Source organism: Phoenix dactylifera, unplaced genomic scaffold (genome assembly GCF_009389715.1).
Source record: "Phoenix dactylifera cultivar Barhee BC4 unplaced genomic scaffold, palm_55x_up_171113_PBpolish2nd_filt_p 002654F, whole genome shotgun sequence".
NCBI lineage: Eukaryota > Viridiplantae > Streptophyta > Magnoliopsida > Arecales > Arecaceae > Phoenix > Phoenix dactylifera.
Genome location: NW_024069806.1, coordinates 1 through 5,764, shown reverse-complemented (window position 1 = coordinate 5,764; position 5,764 = coordinate 1).

The window sequence follows — 5,764 nt, the reverse complement described above, 5'->3', positions numbered from 1 at the left end:
AGCTTTCCAATATGTGTAGTTTGGGTATTAAATAGAGGTGGTCTATTTGTGGATTGCCCCCTCACTCATAGAACATCCCACTTGGGTTGTCATGATCTTTAACTCTTGATTGTGAGATCAATGAGTACTATTGGAGCACCTTGCTCTGATACCACTTGTTGCCCCAAGGTGACAGCCAAGAGGGGGGGGGGGGGGGTGAATTGGTTTCTTTTAATTTTAATTATCTTACTTGTGTTAATGATGAGTTAGTAAACTTAAACAACTCACAATACAAACAACAAGAAGTATAGTGGTTCGGTGCTCTCCTTAGCACCTACGTCCACTCCCCAAGCGACCCCTTGGGAATTCACTATAATCCACGGATTACAGTTGGATTGTTTTCTGGGCTCACAATCCAAAAATCTTTACACTTTGGTTTTCGGGTTCACCAAAACCTATGTTGGTTTTACGGGCTCACCAACGAAACCTTTGTTGGTTTTAACGGGCTCACCAACGAACCTTTACAATTGGTTTTCCGGGTTCACCATCAACCTATTCCGTTGGTTTTGCAGGCTAACCAACCAACCTTTACAAGTAGTTTAACAAATAAAGGAAGAAGATTTAAACTCCTAGATGAGCAAATAAAACAATATAATCTACAAAGAAGAGTTTAGAAAGTATTTTATCGCTTGAAGTGACTCTCTCTTCTTTGTCAAGGATGCTTCACTCTTCAAGGGAGGATGGAGGCTCTTGATGACTCTTTGAATCTGCTCAACCCCTTTCTTTGATTCTTGAATGAAGCACTTGGATGAAGAAGATTAGGGCACTTTCTCTTTCTTGTGTACTCTTTGATATTCTTTGGAAAGGATGTTCTATCTGATGAATAGTGCCACTTTAAATAGTTTCCTACATCCATTGGACAAGCCCCAATGGTTAGAATTCAAAAACTAGCCGTTACTCACTGTTGGAAGGACAAAAAGTATCTGCAGAACTAGCCGTTATGCTTCTGCCCGTGTTTGGGTCGGCTCAACCTGTCCTTGGGTCGACCCAACTTTCACTTGGGTCGACTCAAACATTCCTTGGGTCGACCCTCTCAGAAACACAGAAACTTGCAATTCAGCCTTCCTTCACTTGGGTCGACCCAACCTTTCTTTGGGTCGACTCAAGGTTCAGTTGGGTCGACTCAACTTCTTCTTGGGTCGACCCTAACAGGGTTTCCAGAGAACCTTTTCTGTCTTCTGTTCTGTCTTGCCTTTGGGTCGACCCACTTCAGGGTTTGGGTCGACTCAAGCTTGGGTCGACTCAACTTATCTTGGGTCGACCCTCTCAGTAAATCCAGAGAACCATTTTCTGAGTTGTTTGAGGATCTTGATGTTTGGGTCGACTCATGCTTTCCTTGGGTCGACCCAACTCACTGTTCATCTGTGCCATTTTTGCAGAAGTGTGCCAAATGCTTTCTTGATGTGCCGGGGTCGACCCAATCATCCTTTGGGTCGACTCAATCCACACTTTGCTGCATCTCAAGGTTAGATTCATTCATAAACAATGAAATGTATCTATATCAATTTATACAAATATACTGAGAGTAATAGACTTATAAATGAAGTATCGATTTAACTTATAACATACTCTAGATAATTGCTTGTTAATCATCAAAATAACACTATCATCCTCATGAATGAATAGGGTGAGGGGCCTTGATCTGGCATTTATTAGTTGAAATTAATAATTCGCTGAACAAATAAAGTCTTTAATTAATCACCAAACAACCTATTAATATCAAGTAACAGAATGCCAGCCTTGCTTAGAGCATGATAAGAAAATAGATACGGCCTTATTTAACCCACAAGTTACGCAACAAAGTGGTACAATGGCATGGCCAATGCGCACAACTTCAAACCAACCACTTGGAAAAAATCTAGGGAAGCTTGCGGTAGACTACAGTCACATCCAATAGTCCAAAAACATGGCTGTCCCAACCCTCCTCCAGAGCCAATAAGCATAGGGGAAGGCAATTTTACTTGGGGAGTCACATGATCCCCGTTCTCTTCTGCATAAAAGAGCACAGGTTTTTACTTAAGAAGTGAAACGCAGTGCGGGAATTTGTCTCAAGCAACATAGTCCATGCAACAATAGCAGCAGATCGTTATAAAGTATCACCTAGTCATGACATCCATCTAAATAAATTTTGAAATCCTAATTTCCTACGGATCAATATGAAGATGAAATCGTAATTAATTGGAGGAAGGGGCGTCCCAAGAAGGTTATCACTAAGGATCCGTCAATGGCTTCTAGCAGTGGGCATCGGAAGGAAGGGGCTTTGTTGTCGAATTCCTATTTACCTAAAAATATGCTAAACGGATCGTTGTTAGAACCGACAAACAAAGTTTAAATTAATTTTACTCTTACCTGTTCTACTCGAAGAATAGTGGTCGTAAGAGGTCGATCCATAGGGAGGCGATTGGAGTTGCATAAAAATTAAAACGTTCACTCGGATTTGAAATCGATTTTTGAATTATAAAAGAAAAACATTATGTGGGGGATGTTGACTGATTTTCTGGTCTACCAGGAAATCTTTTTTTTATTTAAAAATAATGAAAAGACAAGTACTTAGAAATCGAAGAGCATTTACAAATTTCATGAAATATTTAACTATTCAAAGGAAACTTTGGTATGGATGAAAACAACATTTAAGAAGATTGCAGTCTGGAACCTAGATTGTATGAGAGAGAATTTCATATATTGCATGAAAAGAAAAATTGCAGAATGTGAAAAACATAAATTAAGATTGCAAATCTAAAGCTCTTAAAATAAAACTCTCCAGTAAAATTGCAACAGAAAGAGCTACAAATAAGACTCTTAATTAAAATTAAAAACAACACTGCTCTTTAATTAAACTAAAACTAAAAAAATAAAATAAAAAGAAAAAGAAGAACAAGTAACGTGCTTTGTTTGAAAACAGAGCACGAACTTCTCCTCTCTCGTCTTCTTCCTCGGACCAGCCGACCACCCTCTTCTCCCTGTTCTTTGGCCCAACCGAGCTCACCACCCTCCTCCTCCACCAGCCGACCTCCTCCCCTCTTTTATAGATCGCCACCTCTTTGGCCAGCCGATGGATCCCTGATGGAGGGGTAACAGAAGCTTGATCGTAGGGAGGAACAAGCTGGCCGCGGGATGCTGGAATCGGGGAAGAGGGTCGTCCGGGATGCGGAAGATGAATGCGATGTTAGATGTATGCCCTAGAAGCCAATCTGGCTGACACATTGTTAATTCTAGGGACATAATTTTGTACTTGACTATTTATTATTGAATAAATAAAAGGCATCTTTTCATTTATATTATTTATGTGTCTATGAATCGTCCAAGAAATTAATAAGATGATGATGCATATTCTCAAGAGTTGAGAATTTGAGCCATGTATCATTGGTGATTAATTTCTAAATGCTCCTGATCAATGGATCATCATGAGGACGGTGATCGATCCGATCAGTGCACAGATCACTTTCTTCTGGATGGACGAGACTTGAGTCCACAGTGTAGGGACACTGAAGTGATAGTGCAGGTGCTTGTTAGAGAACAAGGGTACTGAGCGTGACCAAGACAAGAAGTCACTTGGATGTCTATCCACTCGTCAGTGACTTGCTTGATGTTGCAGTAGTATGACTGGTCCTTTGACCTGCGGTGCTTCAGCTACTCACAGTGAGGTTATTGTAGTTTGACTACACGTATACATGGTCTCTAGTCATATGGGTCCTTGTAGTGTAGATTGGCTGCAGTAAGTTCACTGTAGGAGTAGGGTATGCACTCACATGGAATCTATCGACCTTGATAGAAGAGGAGTGATCCTATGTGATTTGTTAGACTGAGTTCTAAGACCTTGGCCAGGGCAGTAATATAAAGTGGAGAAAGAGTTTTCCACTAACGAACTCGAGTCGAATAAATCTTGACATATGACAGACGAAGGGGTTTGACGAGTTATCCATGACCTCCGTCCTGTAGGGATCCATGATAGAAGGACTATATCACATGATAACTGCACCTAGAGGTTCATCATTCTATTCTACTGGGTAGCCACTACATGCTGCTAGGTGTCACTGGTGGATGGAGGGACTCATAGGGACTATCTCGATGATCGATAAGCCCTAATGAGTAGAGTTGGAATCGTTCCGACCCATTGAAAGGAGTTGTCAATGATATTGTGATAGAGATCACAATATATCTCACTACCAGTCAGAGTAGAACCTATGGGGTCACACACACTAGAGGCATTGACCGATCCGATGGTTGAATCGTGATTAGGAATCACAAGTAATCAATTCGATTGATAATAAGCTGAAGAAGGAACAAAGAGAATTAATTAATTGGACTTAAAACAAGAGTCCTACTTGGAGTAGGATTCCAAGAGTCCTACTTGGAGTAGGATTTATAGAGTCCTAATTGGATTAGGACTAGGAATCCTACTTGGACTGAGATTCCTACTTGGACTAGGATTCCTACTTGGACTGGGAATCCTATTTGGAGTAGGACTAGGATTCCTACTTGGAGTAGGATTCCTACAATCCTAATTAGATTAGGAGTTTTGAATTAAATTTGGATTCCTACTTGGAGTAGGATTCCTAGAGTCCTAATCGGATTAGGACTTCGAATTCAAATTAGAGTCCTAATTGGATTAGGACTAGAATTAAACAAGTCCTAATTGGATTAGGATTTCTTAAGTCCTAATTAATTATTAATCTAATGAATCAACATGACTCCTAATTGGATTAGGATTGAAGAGTTCAATTGAGTCATGGTTCATTCAAGTTCTAATTGGATTAGGACTAGCGTAGATTGAACCCAATTGATTCATGATTTGGACTAAACCAAATAGGAGCCCTAGATGCCTTTATAAGGCTTTGAAAGGAGGTGCCCTAATGATATGAGAAGCCCTCCTCCTCTCCATCACGTGGCCACCCTCCTCTCCTCTCTTTTCAGCCACTAACAACAAAGGGAAGAAAAGGATCTTGGTGGCCTCCTTCTTCCTCCACCGTTTGTTCCAATGCAAGGAAGAAAAAGAAGGCTGCAGGGCTTCGTTCCTCTTCTTCTCTTCATCCTTCTTCTTCCTCCTCCTAAGCACAATCAAGGATTGATTGAAAGGAAGGATATCAGCCATCAAAGTTATCTCTGCAAGGGAGCTAGCACCTCGGGGAGATAGAAAGCTTGGATCGGTTTTCTGCTTCGTGTGGATATCCGTAGAGGCCGGGCACTTGAACGGCTTCAAGCGAACCTTCATCCTAAACCACGATCATCAGTTTGCGGTGATCATCTACCCGCACAAAGGTAAGATCTGATCTTCTAATGTTATTTAAAAGTTTTTAATCCTTATCTATCTACGAACGGTTTTTAAACAACGTTCATGCGATGAACGGTTGATCCCGCACATGCCTCTTCCGCTGCATCTGAATTTTTTGAATTTTCAGCGGCATGATCGGGGTATTCCAACATGCGAGACACACGTGGATGGCTAGAGGAGGCTGGGACGGCTGGATCTCTGGATGCATCACGGGATCTTGGACACGGAAAAGGGGAGGAGCTGCAGATGGGCGCTGATCCGGAAGGAGGACGGCGTGATTGCTGGGGCGCTGGATTGATTGCAGACGGCTGGATCAGTGGAGCGGCTGCGGGATTCCGGGAGGTTGACGTGCGGAGGAGCTTGATTGCAGCATGGGATGCCGTGGCTGGGCGGATCGTGGAGGAGATTGATCACGGGATCGCTGGGGCGTGGAAGAAGAAGATCATGGCTTGC